This window comes from Oryzias melastigma, linkage group LG23 (assembly GCF_002922805.2).
Source record: "Oryzias melastigma strain HK-1 linkage group LG23, ASM292280v2, whole genome shotgun sequence".
NCBI lineage: Eukaryota > Metazoa > Chordata > Actinopteri > Beloniformes > Adrianichthyidae > Oryzias > Oryzias melastigma.
Window position 1 is genome coordinate 14,471,649 of NC_050534.1, and position 18,881 is coordinate 14,490,529.

Here is an 18,881-nt window from a genome sequence, read left to right on the forward strand (position 1 = left end):
TATTCAGAAAAAGCAGTGTTTATCATAAATTATTTCATATATGTCCTTCATTATGAGAAAAATGGTACAAGAACACGTTGAAACACCATTTTCATTGAGTCTTTCATAACTACACTGAGCATAAAGAAATGGATAATATAGATTGAGATTTGTGATAGAATTTTATAACAGTAACTAAAATTTGTGTGTTTAATTTGTACTCTACGAGGTTTTATTTATTATTTTAATCTGTTTTATTTTCTCTCATATTGTGTAAAGGACTTTGTGATTTTATCTGTTAAAGGTGCTCTTTAAATAAAATTTACTTACTTACTTATTTACTAAAAGGAACATTTCAGGAGGGACAGATGGGTTCCAATGACATTTTTTTTGTTTTTTACTTCCCTAACTCACGCTCTCCAAAAATGTTATGTCTTGTCAGTCATGGATGAGTTGCGCTGTCGACGACGCATGCTGGACTTCCTGCCAGTGGCTCTGCATTTCACGTCTGGCAACAAGACGACCCGTTGGTTTACACTGAGAGGTCATTCCTGCTCTACATCTGATTGTTATCTTAAGTTTGCAGGCTTGTGTCTCTCTCTATCTTGCCCGGAGTCCCGAGGGTAAACAGCTTCTAGAGCAAATATGAAACGTTTATTATGCAAGTAATTAGATTTGTAACTAACTGTCCTCTCATTACACCGGTTGATTTGTTTTTACAAAATGTGGTTTCCAAAGGCTGTGGAGACGGTGTCATCCGTGCATCAGAATGAAAGCTCCTAACAAAACGGGACCCTGGATGCCTGACCGGGAAGGGTCACATACTGCAGCTCACCTCCAGGTTTTATACATGTCCACCTCTCCAAGCCCTTTCTCTTTCCTCTCTTTACTGCTTATGCTAGCATTCTTTGACGTTCCAGATGAAGAAGATATGGTTTCTGCATTCCCTTTCCTTTTTCCATGAAGCAATCTTGCAGGGTTTTGTGTTACAGAAGAGTATGCGGCCCCAAACGGAACCTCTTTTGTTCCCACAGACAATCCCACCTGATGACTACTGTCTCATGAAGAACTCACTGGGAACATTCTCAGTTGCATCTAGCTGGAGTTTCATTTTGCTTACACTTTTTTTTTCTTGGTTCATCTCATGTAATTTGTCAAGGTTTGACTTAGAGCTGTTGTGAGACATCTGTTACCACCTCAAACGCAAATTAAGTTCATCACCTCCTCTTCAGAATTCACACACCTCGTGCAGGCATTTCTTTGGCAAGCATTCAACACCCAATCATAACTGCTGCCACAAACACTTTGTGATCCATGCGAGGCTCTTGGGTAACAAGTTTAAAGGAAGATTAGATTGACATGTTTAGCATAGTTTGCTCTTCCTCAAAGAAGTTTTTTCCCCCTCCCTTCATGCCCCTCTTATTCAGAAGGTCTATTCCCTCAGGGTCAACTATCAACTGCATCCAACTCATCACATACTTCTGTTTTTTTGTTTCTTGATATTAGATTACAGCGATGGAAATTACAATTAAAGTAAGGCATGTTTCTATAATCCGTGAACAGTTTCTGACGCTGTGTTGTTTAAACCAACACAATGAACTTCCATTGATTGGTTTTGCTTTCTGTTCTCAATGACACTCACATGGTGTTGCAAGATTCTTTTAAAAAACACTTAAGGATACGTGTATTTTATCAAGACTTCTTAGTTGCAGCTATCAGTTCATCTTGTGCTTTTCTACTAACTGTCGTTACAATCCTTAACACCTTTACCTGAAGTTTCTATTTGACTGCAAGCCGTCCTTACTCCACTCTCTTGGATTGAGATTTTTAAATTGTCATTGTTCACCTTTTGGCATGTCCCATCATAGCGAGTCAATTTCTACTGATTTTCACAGGTAGTGTATTTAGAGACTATTCTTGTCCCAGCCCTGTATATTATCTGGGCTGAGGACCGGCACAGACTCTTGCTGTAAGGATCAGGAAGCACAAGCTGCAGTCACGCTCAGCGGTTAGGACCCTTGAGCCTGTCAGTTAGGCTTTTTCCTTGACCACTAAACCAGCTCATTAATACTGTGAAGTGTCCACTCTTGACCCAGGAGATCCTTTTTCATTTCCAAGACATTGGGTCATGTCAAAGTGGCACCATGACCAAATATCTCCCTTGTTGCCGATAAGGATAAAAGGTTTGATTAGGGGCCCATCTATTCCAGGGCTTCCTTTGGCTTGTTTCTTTGGATCACCCACTTTGGCTGAGCTCATTTGAAGGCCAACCTGAACTCTAGAGCAGATCCAACAACGAAACATCGGTCCACTGGAATATTAGGGTCTTGGTTGGCTTGCAACTGAACTCTGGTGCTGTTTTCTGAAGTGAATGTTGATGGACTATCAGCGGACCAAAGAGATCAATTAGAAATATGGCTTGTGTGCATTTAAAAAGAATCAGAGAAGCAACATTGTCCTTCTGAGCACACACTTAGCACGCAGGAAACCTGGGGTTAGTTCCCAGGGCATACAATGAGCTCAATCCAGTGTGGGTCCTAGGGCAAGGCCCTTCACTTTGCTGCCTATCTAGGTGTCCTTGAAAATACAGGGTCGTGTCAGGAATGGTATCCGGCATAAAATTCTCTACCAAACCACCTGAACAAACTGGTGGAAGTTACTTTGCTTATGTCAAACGGAAAGGAGAAAACATTTCCTGGTTGGTTCTTGGTTGTAGTACGGACAAACATTCCTGAAGACAAGTTTTGCCCGTGGTTTTAATATAGGACAAGCAGAGAGGGGCTTCATTTTTTATCTTTTTCTACTGTTTATCAGCACATATCTGTTACCTCCAATTGGAAGAGGCTTGGTGCAAAATATTGAAACGGTAGAACATCTCATGAATTTGCTCCAGGCTTTATCTTTCACAACTCAAGTCCAATAAATGAAAGACTTGAACTTCTTCCCTAACCCTACAGCGCCTAGATGACCATCGACTATAGATGATGCCATCAAGCTGTAGTAATGTCTGAATCTGAAGACACAATTTTTTCCATATCTGTCCACTTGGAGGGATCAATGTAGATATAGGGGGGAAAAAACCCATAGGGGTATGGAAGCAATTTGGAATCAGCCTTGGTGTTGTATAATTCTGGCCACTACCAAACCATAATTATTAATTTCTCCTCCATGGTCAACGTTCAAATGAAACAAAAGAGATGCCACCCATACGTCACTACCAAATCCGAGACCTTGATTAGTCAAAGTTCAAAAATAGTTGTTGTATCACGTGAACGTGATAGTTTTCAATGCCCAAAATGAGCGTATACACACATTTACATGGCCCTCTTAATTGCAGAGGTTGATCTGAATTTAGCTTTATACCTCAAAAGAGCCGTTGTTTGAACTGCATGACCTCGTCAGGCAGCCGTAGCAGCTGGAAATAAACAGAAGGCTGACAGTTATGTAGCATTCCCTGCTTAATCAAACAGAAAAGAACATTTCCATTCAGCCTTCTATTTGTTAGTGCCTTTATTGCTGTGTGTGAGACCAGTTTTTGTGAGCGACAAGTGACCTTTCGATTGAAAATACTTGTTTTTGCACAGTTGGCTTCTCAAATTTAAAGTCTGGTTCTCATATTCCCAAAACAGACAACATGCCAAATCACCTCCACCTGCACTTTCCATCTACAAGGCTTTGGATCTCTGTTGGGAGTTGTGTTGTTTTGTGACTCATCTGCGGGTCATTAACGTACTCAGTTTGTTTTAATTGTTGGAGTCTGGCTTTTCGTGTTCTTTTTGTGGGTTTTTTTAGGGCATGGTGAAAGTGAAACATCAGTAGAGACACCAGTTCACCACAAAAGAAAAAAAAAATCACTGGAACTTTCTTTATCCTTTGGAATCAGGCAGACCAGAGCCCTCCAGACTCGTCGTCGGGTTGTGAATCATCACCATTGACGAAACGTGTATCAGGCCATGCTGGACAGGAAATATGAGTGGTTCTTATCGGGAGAAAAGGACAGCAGAGCAGGAGAGAAAACAGGAGCTCTCTCAAAGATCTGCAGACAGACGGGAGGTGAAAAAGAAAGGGGCTGTCAAAACGTTGGAGCGTGAAACTAAAACGATAGAAAATAACTAGTAGTGTGCTATCTAGAATTTCGACAACTTGTGAGAAGAAGAATGCTCATTTCTTCTTTGGTTAGAGTCATTTGTGAACAAAGCAGGATGAATTAATCACACATCTCCCCTGTGGCGAATAATGTTTGACTGATCGTCTATTGGATGTCCGACGAGCATTTAGAGCCGAACAATGAGTCACTTGGCCAGACTTTTTTGGGTGGCGGGGGAGTTCCAACTACACAGACGGACTCACAGACCACGACTCAGTTATATAACACGTGCCAAGGCCGACTCTAGTGTGACTTATATCCTCGTCGGCAAGCTTAAGGTGTCTGATCACGACTGCAAGTCAGCAATTCAAACATGTGTAATAACACAGCGTGAAGGTCTGGTACAGAGAGGTAATTCTCTTAAAGATCCTCTGACACGCCAGGCTTCATCCACTGTGACTAAACCCCCCCTACAGCTGCACCTCACAACGAGACAGATGCACATGTTCCCTTAAAAGCCCACACACCTCATGCGGTGTCTAAACAACAAGTAAACAAACTCATAAACCCCTCATAATTATTAATAATAACATTTTTCCCACCGCCTTCCCGGACTCATTTGCAGACTTTCACATTCCAGTTGGACGGCTAACGTAAACACACCTATGTCAGATGAGATTAGAAACATATAAACTGAAAGTGTGGAGCCTCTATAACTGGGAATATCAGAAAGTTGGCTTGAAGTCAGCCAGAATAATTTAACCGAAGTCCAAATATTTCTAGAAGAATCCACAACTATTGAGCTGAAAACACTTGGAGGAGCTAGCTATGCTAACACCAGCGTGATTGGAGATATAAATCAGGGATGGGGTGTACCACCATTCGTCAAATGGATCTAACACACTCAGCTGTGATAAATAAATGCTCCTAAAGTGATTTTATTGAAGATTTTTTTTTTTGTGCAACATTAAAAAAAAAAAACACTTGCGATGACAAGCTAGCTGTGAAATCAGTGGCACAAAACAAAAATAAATCAGATTCAGACCACATTTAATACTGTTAGAAGTTTGGTGAGTTCTCCTGAAAGCACCATTTTTTTATTTTCATGAAAAGCTCAGTGGCCTCGTGGTAGAGCTGGGGTCCCCAAACTGTTTCTCATCGGGGCCACATAACCGTTTTCTTCTCTGATGTGGCGCCAGGGTCAGTTTGTAAGCTAACAAAAGAGGTGTAAAAATGGCAACGTAAGTACTTCTGGGTTTCCAGGAAGTCACATATAACCAATTATTAATAAAACTTTCCGAGATAATCACAGAAAAAAGTTAGAAAATAAAAATAATGAAATAGTCTGACAAAAAAAGTCCAATTCTTTTGTCTTCTGCTGCAGCTAGGCTACATTTTCACCAGAACAGTGTTCCCTCATTTATTGCTGGAATTATGTAAGCAATGAGTTTTATATAATGAAAAACTAATTGCTTACACACCTTTCTCTCTTGTTTAAAAACATGTTTTTTTTTTGTTTTTACCCTGTATGTGTGGCATTTTTCTTAGGAAATGCGATAAGAAATCTTTTGTTTTTGTTTTTGCATTTCCGAGTATTTCTCCTTTTAAGTCGCTGTCAATCAAACTGTCACAGACGGGCTCTGCTTGAATTATTGAGCTGTTTTTACCTCACAAAGCTCTGCTGCACATGCACTAAACCCTCATCTGACCCAGGAAACACTCCAACGGAGCTTCTTGATGTGACCACGGAAATGTGAATGTTATATTTGACTGCAGCTGTAAAGGATTGTAAATCAATGAAAGAGCATTTTGATGTTAGCTTTCATTATTTTCCCAAGAACTCTGAGAAACCAATGATTGAATGTATTGGTCACAGCAACGTCAATAAACATTGGATAACTAGCTAAGAGTCTTTGGTGAACTGGAAGGAGAAAGAATCAGGATTTGGGAGGACGTTTGGTCCAGGATGATCTTCACTTCCTGACATCTGGATCAGAACGGCTGGACATTACCGATATCGCTTGACATTTTTATGTAGCAGCGGTGAAAATTTAGACACAACCAGACGAGGGGCTTCAAAAGCCACGCCCCCTCAGAGGAGATTTTGGAAACAGAGACTTCAGATAAACATGAAAAATGGCTTTTTAAGACATTTAGGTTGTGGGATTTTGGTTAAAAACATCATAATCATAATTAAAACTAGAGCTGCCACAAACGATTAATTTAATAGTCGACTAATCACCGATTATTTTTTCCGATTAGTCGACTAATCGGGTCATGCACAAACTGGATGTAAAGCACACATCTTAACCATTATTAGCTTTAAAACTGAAAAAAATCCAAAATTAGACAAAATAGCTAGCATGTCACTGAAATATTAGCTAAACTCCAAAATAGCCTAAAAAAATCCTAAAGTAGCCAAAATAGCTAGCATGTCGCTGAAATATTAGCTAAACTCCAAACTAGCCTAAAAATGTTGAAAAAAAACCCAAATTAGCCAAAATAGCTAACATGCAGCTAAAATATGAGCTAAAATCCAAACTAGCCAAAAAAAACTGGGAAAAAAACCCAAATTAGCCAAAATAGCTAACAGTTAGCAGAAATAATAGCTAAACTCCAAATTAACCTATAAAACAGAACAAATCCTAAATTAGCTAAAATAGCTAGCATGTAGCTGTAATAATAGCTAAACTCCAAATTAGCCTATAAAACAGAAAAAAATCCTAAAGTAGCCAAAATAGCTAGCATGTAGCTGAAATATTAGCTAAACTCCATAATAGCCTAATAATCCTCAATAAATGTCAAAATAGTCCAAAAAGCTAGCAGGATGCTATTATAACTTTCAACTTTACCACACTCTGACTCCATATAATATAAAGTAACGACTAATCGATTATTAAATTAGTCGTCGACTAATTCAATAATCGATTAGTCGTCGATTAGTCGACTAATCGTGGCAGCCCTAATTAAAACACCGCTAGGAATATTTTTTTTCTATAAAAAAGTTCAAAACTTCATACAAAACAGTCCAGTTTTATAGAATGAAGACTAATATCTGATGTTGATTATAGCTCCATGTATCAGACTACAGAAAAATGGGATAAAAAGTCACATTCTGTGCGAGTCTTGATCACATGGCCAGACTGGGAAGCAAATAAAAAAATAATGGGTCTGATATTGTTCAGGGGGCCGGACCAAATTGGGACGTAGTTCGAGATCCCCTGTGGTAGAGTGTCCGCCCTGAGACTGAAAGGTCTCGAGTTCAAATCGAGGCCGAGTTGTACCAAAGACTCTGCATGACAACTAATGAAACTCAACTGAATTTTTAAATATTTTACACACCATGAAAATCATCTAGAAATGTCTTGTTTGGTCACTGATAGTAACTCAATCACTTTCAATTTGACTTTCACAAGATTCCAATTGGATCTCATAAGGATCACTTAGCAAGAATTTTCTTTTTTTTCTTCCTTTTACAAAAACCCCGAGGAACTTCCTGGTGTGACATTGCATCAGTTTTAGTCCCAAAACTCTGTTTTGTCTACAATCAATCAAAACACCTGACAATAGCACTTCTGGTAGAACTTGCTCGTTTAGGTCAAGAAGTTCCTGTTAAATTTATAGTTATCCAAGTTTGCAGAAAGTACATCTTTTTTCAGTGGATCTCAACTATTCCAACCAGTCCAGGCACGCTGGAGTTTATTCAGTATGAAACTGGTGAAGGTTTCCTTGAGTTTGTTGAGGGAGCATGTGCGTCTGACAGAAGTGCATGCAGGTTGGTAAGTCTGAAGTGTGTTGTGGGGTTGTGCGTGTGTGTTGAAGTGAGGTCAAACCTCGGTCCGGGTAATTTGCCGCAGATGAAACCCGACTCTGTTCCAGGGGACCAGTGCAAGTAAACGTTTCAAAGCTGCAGGAAATCTATTAGCACCTGGTGGGACTCCCCACACGTCCCATTCCAGCCCCCCACTAACCCCCCAACCCCTGTCCCACCCGAGTTAATAAAGCCGTACAAGACCGCCGCACTCCTGCTGTGCCACTAAAGGCGGGGGATTAGTGAGTGTTTGTGCGAGCACGTGTGTCTGTCTGTGGCGTGTGGCGAGGTGTGCATTTACACATGCGGTGTGTGTACTGGGTGTGCAGAACGCTCTTGTAATGGATCTGTCATTTTCACACACGTGGAGCCAGTTAGCAGTGAATGAGGTGCCAGACAAGCAAGCAAGCAGTCCCCGAGAAACAATGGCTCATGATCCAGTCGCAGTCAATGCAGAACGCTGACTCCAGGTCAGGTCAGACATAGTGCTGATATTGCTGAGGTGACATTAGCTTCCGGGTCACCTGAACTGAGCTTTTAGCTGCTCTTAAAGGTGCATTTTAAATCTATTCCTCAAAAGTTTATGACAGACTTGTTTAATACCATATTAGGATGACGTTAATGGTCTTTTTACAAACTTAATTCATATATAATTGACATTGTTGCTCGCTAGATTAGCAAATATGGACCACAATGCATTGTGGTCGAACAAAAGAAATGCGTTTAAATGTAATATTTGAATAAACCGTCCACATTTTCACCATCAGAACACACTGGAGTCATAAATAAACCTTGAAAATGGTCGTATTTATTCGATTTTCACTTTCTGAAGTCACTGACATCATATCCGGTGTTTGGAAAAACGAAAGAAAAGTAGTGAGAATGGTGTCTGAATTACCTTTGAAATCCAGGCGACTATAGTCCTGCACTATGTAGTTTTTTAGTTAATGATTTGGTGGGGAATTTGGACACAACCTAGGCCTTTGTCTGAATTCCTTCACTACTCACTATATAGTGAGTTTGCCATTTTCTAGTGCCGTTCATATCTACAATTTTAAAATCGAGTGCTCTAGAAATTTTCCAGAAGTCTTTGCAAAAAAAAAACAGCGTACATTGATAGTCACTAAATAAGTCAATATAGACCACAATGCATTCTGTTTGAACAAAAAAAATGTAATTAAATGTCATTTTTTCTAAAATACTACCCAAATTTTCATCATCAGAACACATAAATGTTCGTTTTGATTAGATTTTCATTTCGTGAAATTTCTGACGTCATATCCAGCGTTTAAAAAAAGAAAAAAGAAAAAAAATGTGAGCATGTTGTCTGAATTGCTAGTAAAATCCAGAGCACTAGATAGTCCTGCACTGTATAGCTTTTAAGTAGTTAGGGTTGAAACTCCGATATAGTCTAGAACTTGTGCTAGACATGCTAGCCACAACAAAAGCGTTAGCGGTGTTAGCGCGTTTAGAATAAAGCTACGTACACATCAGGCATGTGATGCATGTTCAAGAACGTGCTGAACGCCTGTTCCTGAACATGCTGTGTTCACACTGGACTGCTGCCACCCGATACTAGCGCATGTACTCCCAGTTGGAAGAGATTTGGTGCCAAATGTTGATGCGGCACGAATTTAGGAAATCTTGCTCCAGGTAGTTTCTGTCACAGTTTTATTCCGATACATGAAATTCTGATCGGGCACATACCACAATAATTAATTTCTCCTCTGCGATCAATTTTCAAACAGTTCTGAGAATTGAATAGGACGCTAGCTCTATGTCACTAAAAAAAAAGTCCCTGAATCCGAATTCTTCCCCTACCCTTCCAGCTTCTCCTACCCCTACATTTAGCTCTCCAAACGCAGAGTTATGGAGAAGAATGTCTTCAAATTTGGATGTTACTCTCACTCAGTGACATCATCAACAGTTGCCGGTCAGCTACGCTAACGCAGAGCTGCTAGCGCTCAGAAATACATAACAATTTTGGATTTATAACTTTAAAAAGGTCATGCTAGAACAAAAAATCATTAATTCTGCTACGAGGGAACTAAATACAAATTAAAGGTCCTCCTTTATTCACCTAGGTCTGGCTCCAGAGCCACATGTGGCTCATTTATCCCTCTATTGTGGCTCTTTAGCTTTAATGAAAAATGTTAACAATTAAATAAATAGGAGATTAGTTTGTTAAGTTTTGTCACTTCTGTTTAGATTTTCAACATGTAAAGCATCTAAGCAAAAAAAACATTTATTTTACTGTCAAAGATTTTGTAGAAAAATGTTTTAAATGTGTTTTTAATTCATAGTTAGTCAAATAAAAGTTTTTTTTATTATTATTTTGGTAAATTACACTAAAGTGATTAAAGTTTTGAACAAATGTGGTTTAAAATGATGAAACAACTCAAGTTGTTCTAAATGTTTTGAGTTTTTTTTTTTTTTTTCAATAGATAGATTCTCTTAAAATGTTTATTTTTCAGAATGGAAAGGAAAAAAAGCAAACCAAAATCCGAATGATAAAAAATATCATGCTCAACTTTTTAATTAAATAAAGCTGCTGCAGCAGGACGACCTTTTTTACACAGAGTGGGTTTTATTTTGAAAGGAACTTGTGTGCGCTGTTGTCAAAAGTAAAAAAGTTTCAACTGTTATATATAGAAACATATAGACAGAGTTGTAAATCAGTTATTGTAATATTTAAAACTAAATTAATAAATGCTTAATAACCAAAAGGTATAAATATTGTGTATTTTTGAACGGTAAGATGGGACTTAGTATCTCTCGGTTGGTTCAGAAACTAGACTAAATGGCTCTTTTAGCTTTAAAGAATGTAGATCCCTGACCTAGACAAAATTATTTTCATGTGAATTTGTAAAAAGACAGGATTTTTTAGGTTTTTAGGCAAAAATACAATAGAAAATGTCTGCAACCTAACATTAGAAATTGACCAGCAACAAATCATGTCACTAAAACTTATTTTAGGGAAAACGGGAAAACATTTGATCTGTGTGTACAATTCAACATGTGTGAAATGAGGAACTTTTGAAAATCAAAGATGCCAAAGAAAATGCTTCATTTTGACAATGTGACAATACAGAAAGAAAAAAACTGCATAGTAGTCTTAAAATCTTTCTAAAACTCCCATGTAGGTGTCTGCACAAACCCTTTGTACCATCAGGAAAATATATTGCAGCTGACTGTTTAGTCAGATGAGTCCCGCCGGGTCGTACTGAAGTTGTGCTGCTTTGAGACTGTTTCCTTGATGTACTCTTCATGCTTGGTTATTCCGTTTACTCTGTGCAGCCAGTCGGGAGAATTGGAGCTTTTTTGGCCGATCAGTCCAGTTTTTTTCTTCTATTAGGTGTAATCTGTGTCCAGTTCTCATGGGAGCTCCTCTCTCCACTGTGGTTAGCTTACATTTTTTTGGCACAAAGAAAAACGCTTGAAGCAAAACATCAAGCTGTCAGAGTTTATCAATCATTCCAGACAAAACCTGTTATTCCAATAGTTTACTTAAACTCTAAAGTCTTCTTCTAACTGATGTGATGAATTTGATTATTTGAGTCAACTGCGACTGTCGGGTGTCCGGGCGGTCGCCTGCTTGGACCGGCTCACCAGCTAACTTGTGTTCAGAGTCCGACCTAATTGGATTTATGTGCGGGAATGTTTTCCAAAGCCACACTTGTGAAATACCTCCACATCTGCTGCCCATTAGCACTGGACATAACACACAACAGAGGGAGAGGAAAGCCCCCAACGCCTTGATTCATTGGATTGCAGCTCTGCTTTTATTGCAGCGCAAGAAAAAGGGCTCGCTGCAGCGTTTCGGCCCTTATCTGTCTTCTTCCTCTCAGCTATCTGCTTCATTTGTTTTTCTTTGATCATTTAATCCCTCAATTTACATGTTATCTGGGTGTCTGACCCCCTCCTCCTTCAAATCTGTCTGTCTTTCCACAGCTGTTGTCTTCTCCCCATCGCCTTTGGAGGTTTTCGCTCACTTCCTTTCATCTTTCACTTTTAAGTATTCTCCCGTTGAATCTCTCTGCCTTAATCCATCCAGCAGGTTGGACTTTTCCATCTGCTGGACCTTTTTCTGAAACTCCCCTCTCTTGTGCTCTCGTGCCCGGCGATCAGGCGGCCATTTGTCTATGTCAGCGCGCTTTCCAGCTCAAAAAGCTTGTCACTCCCCGAGGCCAGGACATCCTCCTTTTCGTCCCTCAGTAGGCACGAGGAGAAACTAGCAAGGGGGTCTGACAACCCCCTGACCCTCCATCTGTCATCTGCGAGGGGAAAAGCACCCTTCTAATTGGGGGGAAAGCGTTGAGGGGTTGGGGGGCTGGTATGGAGGTTGTTATTCTAGTGTTGGACGGGTCGGAGGTCAAAAGGGGGAGATCGGACTGGTGATTAGCCTCCTTCATGTGCAGGAATGGAGGAAAGTAAGGGCATGTTTGTTGGACAGTGGAGGTGTAAAGTAGTGCTGCCACAAACGATTATTTTAATAGTCGACTAACCACCAAATATTTTGTCCGATTAGTTGACTAATCAGGTCATGCTCAAACTGGATGTAAAGCACACACCTTAAACATCATTAGCTTTAAACTGACTAAAAACTAGATATATAGCATTACCTGTGATAATGCTAATGTGAATATTGAAAGCTGAATTTGGCCGCTGAAGATGCTAGTGCTGATAAGCGAAATCGCTGAAGCTGATGACCGGCTAAATGACAAATTCGCCTAAAAAACAGAAAAAAACTAAGTTAGCCAAAATCGCTAGCATGTAGCTGAAATATTAGCTAAATTGCAAATTAGCCTAAAAAACTTAAAAAAAAAGCCTAAATTAGCCAACATCGCTAGCATGTAGCTGAAATATTAGCTAAATTGCAAATTAGCCTAAAAAACTTTAAAAAAAAGCCTAAATTAGCCAACATCGCTAGCATGTAGCTGAAATATTAGCTAAACTGCAAATTAGCCTAAAAAACAAAAAAAAAGCCTAAATTAGCCAAAATCACTAGCATGCAATTGAAATATTAGCTTAACTCCAAATTAGTCTAAAAAAACAAAAGAAAAAAAGAAAAAAATGCTTTATTTGCCAAAAAATCTACCATGCAGCTGAAATATTATCTAGACCCCAAAATAGTCTTAAAAACTAAAAAGAAAAAAAAGCCTAAATTAGCCAAAATCACTAACATGCATCTGAAATATTAGCTAAACTCCAAATTCGCCTAAAAACTTTTTTTTTTTTTAAAAAGCCTAAATTAGCCGAAACCACTAACGTGCAGCTGACATATTAGCTAAACTCCAAATTAATCTAAAAAAAAATCTATATTAGCCAAAATATCTAGCATGGAGATGAAATATTAGCTAAAATAGCCTAAAAAACCCTGAAATTTTCCAAAAAGCTAGCGTAATGTCGTTATAGCTTTCAACTTTTCTACACTTTGACTCCATATAATATAAAGCAATGACTAATCAACTATTAAATTAGTGGTCGACTATTTTAATAATCATTTAGACGACTAATCATGGCAGCCCTAGTACAGTATAAAGTAATTAAAGGAAACACCAAATGGTCATCGTGTGCACACCTGAAGCTCAGCTCATCATAAAATCTACTGTAAATAACAATCCACAATAAAAAAATAAAAAATAAAAGATCTGACTGATGTTCTCATTGCATAAACTGTCTAACAGAAATGCAGATCCAAATATTTGGCACCCCAAGTATGCATTTGATCAAAGAGAGTCCATATACAAACTCCACAGGGACACGCTGCGATGTCATATGCTGATTGCTTGACAAATGTGATTTTAGCCCTTTGAACCGCAGTCTCCAAAGTGCTCATAATGTGAGTAACCAGAGACTCAACATAGCCAGCTGGATAAGCACATCGACTGAAAAACACACGTGTTGGCAGAGAGCTGCGCAGATCGGGTCAAAAAATGAGTCAAATGAGGCTACAGTTTGCCAATTGTGCTGACATGTCTCGGTCGTAGGAGGAGACAGACTCGACAAGCTCCTTTCCTCCCTGCGTCCACCTGATGATGAACGCAAAGCATTTCCTCCTCGTTCACCCCCTCTGTCCACACCTCTTCAAGTGGCCATTAAGTGTGTTAGATAAGTGCGTAAAGAGTGAGTGAAGCTACAGTCTAATCTCTCATTACCTTCCTTTGTAAAAACAGAAGTAGCAAGCTAACTTTGAAGCATGGAGGTGGTACCATCATAATGTGGAGCTACACAACAGAATTTTTTGGGGATGCATTTTCGGTCTGCATAAGCTTGGGAGCTTGGTATAAGCTTGGGATCAGCCTTGTTATAGTGCAAACTACCAAAGCCACACAATACTTTCTACAGCAGGGGAGTCAAACTCAATCGCACAAGGGGCCAAAATCCAAAACACACCTTAGGTCGCGGGCCAGACAGGATAAACGTTTATTGAACACTCTAAAACTACATTTTTAAAACTGTAACTTTTCAACATAATTATGAACTAGATATACAGCATTACCTGTGATCATGCTAGTGTGAATGATGTAAACTGAATTTGGCTGCTGAAGACGCTGATAGCTACCTTGCTTAAATATTAGCTAAATCCAAAATTAGCCTAAAAAACACACTTTAGTTAGCCAAAACAGCTAACATTTAGCTGGAAAAAATGGCTAAACTTTAAAATAGCCCAATATATATGTCTATAAAGTCTGAATTATCCAAAACAGCTAGCATGTAGCTAAAAAAAATTCTAAACTTCAAAATAAAAAACGAAAAAAGCCAAAATTAGCCAAAACAGCTAGCATGTAGATACAAGCATGTGTTCTCATCAATCGTCGTGTTTTTAATGACTTATCCAGTGAGTGGGTTTGTGCTTTATCGCAAAATTATGATTTAATGGAATTAGTGTTATTTTGAGACTGTGTTTTTTTCGCAATTCCTAGAATTTCGATAAAGTTTTGCGCAAATGTGTAATGGAAACGCAACTATTGCTGACTAAATTAACATTTTTATAAACTCCCAGGCATGAATTTTCTAAACTTTATTAAGGAAATATTTTTTTAAGTAACAATTTTTCTTTATACTTTCTTCTTCTTCTAGAATAGGGTTTAATGCTATAACCTGATCGCCACCTAGTGGCCAAACTGAAACGCCCTCCAGGAGAGGCAGAACAATTGTTGGAGCTTCTCCATTTGACAATCCATGTAACATTGTATGGTATTTACAATCTCATTACAATTTTACTAAAACATTTTACAGAATGTGAACTGTATCAGTTTAATATGAATATCTTCAAAACATATATAAAGGTTATTAATGTATTTCTAAACAAATGTGTCTACAGGCGTAAAATCGGAATAAAACAGTTCCAGGCTCTGGTGAATCGAATTTAATCGATTCTGGAAATGATCTGTGATACCCGGCCCCTTTGGTAAGTGTAAGTGTCTGTGTGATTGTGTGCCCTGCGACAGATCAGCGACCCATCCAGGGTGTATCCCGCCCTTGGCAACCCCACGACCCCAAAAGGGATATATCTTTTTAGAAAATGTATGAATAAGTTAATAAAAAGCCAAGAAAAATGCACGTGTTTCTTTTAATTTATCGCTGGAGCTGAGTTGACAGCTGATGCAAGACTTAAAAAAAAACGGGCATTTACAAGTGATGTGGAAAACTTTAGATTTATAACACATCCAGATTCAAGGAATCTATCTCTGATCTCTTGGACATTCGAATGAAAAGATGTCAAAGACGGAAACCTGAGGAAAGTCTTTGTTTTTACAAGAGGATGAAATTATTCTGACGTAATAAAAAAAAAAAAAGAAAGAAGAAAATTAAACTTTTGTCCAATTCTCTTCAGTCCTGCATAACAGTTGAATTAATTAGTTTTGCAGCTGTCACAAATATCTCTGGAGATCGTTTAAGTTAGACAGGAACCATCTGGGAATTACTTTATCTGATTTTTGATTTGATTTCTGACTTTTAATTGTCTCTTAAAAGTATTTTCTAAGAAATAGACCTTAATGTTATTGATAGGCAAGACATAGAAGTCACTTAACACTGATTGCATCTTAAGATAGTATTTAGATAACACCGTTCCATCAGTCTCGGACACCATGTGGTTATGGAAGTTTCCATGATCTGTTTAACAATGCTGCAGAATGACTGACATTTGGAGCTGTCAGCAAAGGGCCTGAAGTGATGAAAAAATAAATTGTGGAAGTTAATAGTCCCATCGCTTTGGTCTATTTAAAAAAAAAAAAAAAACACTCTCCCTGGATGAATAATCAGCTGTCAAAGTTAACTTATTTACCCAAAGCTTGTGAAGCAATGAGAAAGAGAAGTACAAAGCTGCAAAAATTAACTCGCCGTTCAGAGAGTCTGGGTTTCTTCTGTGCCCTGACACTGATTGGCGTTGCGAGTGTGATGTGTGTACGGTGAACAGTGCAGCAACGCGCCTGCTGCCAGGGCTACGAGCACATGCGCACCCCTACACCTGCTGGAGCACTTCTACACACAAACCAAAGAGACCAGAGCCGAAACAGGAATGACCTGCACGCGTCTTAATGAGGGTGGGCCGGGCGTCTGGCGTATACCTCAAACCCTTTCTCCCCCCCCCCACCGCTGGACTCTCTGGAGGCCTTTAAGTCCCCCCCGCCCGTTAACGGCTGAAGTGTGGATTTCCTTTCAAATACGGGTTAGAGCGCAGCAAAAAGTCTTGTTCCTCAGTACCTAAATAGGATCACTTCCAGCTGCCTCGTCTAAAAACACACACACTTCTTCATGTCTTGCCAATACGTGGAGTTGTTTTTTTTTGTGACCTTATCGCACCTTTACGATACTCTTAAACTCCAAAAACATAACTCCTGTTAACATTTGGAAAAGTTCTGTTCAGTTGTGGTTCCCTGTGTCCAATTATGGCTTTAAATAGTGGAGAAATAAGGTCACTCTAGAATATATTGTTTGGATATGCCATAAAAAATACTTTTTTTTTCCTTGCAAATCTTTTTATCCTTTGAGTAATGTTTGAACGGAAGGACAAACATTCCCCAAATCCCTAAGAGTAGTTTTTTCAGATTGAACTTTCATGAGAACGGCTTATCCTCTTTATAATATAAATAAATATCTACCTTATCATCCAGTCAGGACGACTTGATTTAGTTTTTATTAAGTACATCGATCCTAAAAGCACATATAATATAGTTTCCTTTTTATATAGTATCCATACATACTCAAGGTAAAGTGAAACATGATTTTTAACTGATGTCCTTTATTTAGAAGAGCCTTCTCCCCATCAAACGCGGCGACAGCAGTGTCGTGCTGTGGCGAAGCCTTGACGCAATAAGACCTTTGAGACTTGACCACGGCACGCAGTAAAAAAAAAAGAGTAAGATTCCACTCCAAAGTTTGTAGGATCTCACGTTGAGATTTACTGCCAAATGAAACCGCAGAAAACAGTAACGAGAAAATATGGGAGGGGTTTCAGGGAAACGCCATGTAAGTTTTGGCTTGTTGAGATGTGAACCCTGCTGAGCATCACCGAAGACACCTGAGAGGAGTTTTCCGTAGATGCTCCCCAAAGCCTCTTGGTTGAGTTTCAGTTCAAATGAGAAGGCGTTTGAAGAAATTCTTGGTGTTGAATGTGTGCTATGCACAACCTTGAAGCCAGATTGTTTGATTGATGTTCAATCAGAAAGTGCGTAACTCATCAGCTGGCAAGAGTCTCTGTCGGGATCTGTTGGGGCTTCACGTATGTCCTTCAGTAACCTTTCATTGAGCTGCTTTCTGCTTGTTTTGTCATTACATTACGTCTGCGATCCTTCTTCGGTTCTGCATAAGATATTTTGCAACTGGCTGATCCTCTCAGGATGCAATCAATACTTTTACGCCAAGAGCTCTTTGGCGCACCATGTAAACAATCCCATCTGCCCTTTTGACGGAGCCAAAAAGAGAGGCGAGGGAGGAGGGACTGCTTAAGATCTGCTTGAAACTTCTGTCTCTGATAGCCAATCCAGTGCAGATCTGCTCTGTTTTACCGTCAGTAGAACTGCTTTCAACAAGAGTTTTTCCATGGCGCCATATTTGTTTAAGCAAACATGGTTTTACAAACAAGGCCGGATATAGACATGGACAAGATGTCGAGACTGTCCCCCAAACGAGATAGCAATACAAAATTAACTATAAGAAATAAAATGACCAAAAATACAAAATAAAAGATTAAAACAGATGGACAAATAGACTTAAAGAAGTTGCCTCAACAGGGCACAAACTTGTCCTGCTTGTGCCTGTCCCAAGCCTAAAATGCCTAAGGTGGACCAAATCCAAATTCTTTAAGGATAGAGCGAATTGGCTTCAGGTTTTGTTTCCCTCCGCATTAATTAAAATGTTTTTGCATGGCCTTTTTAAAGTTATAAAACCAATGTTGTTATGTATTTACGAGTGCTAGCAGCTATACGCTAACATACCTGAGCGGCGACTATTGATGACATCATCAAGTAATGTTCAAATTTGATGTCCGAAGTCCCACCCTAATCTATACTAAAAAACTATATAGTGCCCTGGATTTTAAAATTAATTTGGACACCCTGGTCACTACTTTGCTTCCGTTTTGCTAAACACCGGATATATTGTCACTAAATTCACGAGGTAAAAATTGAATCAATACGAAAATTTCACGACGCATTTGTGTCGCCGGGTGAACAGAATAAACATTTATACAACACACTAAAACTAAAGTTTTAAAAACTTTAAAAATGTAACTTTTTAACATTACTATGAATAAAAACAACCTTATATAACTTTCTATATTTTACTCTCTGTAAAAATATTTTTTGTCGAAATTATACAAAAAAAAAATGATAAAATGAAATGAAAAAATTAAAAACTGAAAATTATATAATTACCCGGAGAGCCGGATTCGGCCCTCGGGCTTTGACTTTGACACATGTGATGTAGAGGATATATATATATATATATATATATATATATATATATATATATATATATATATATATATATATATAT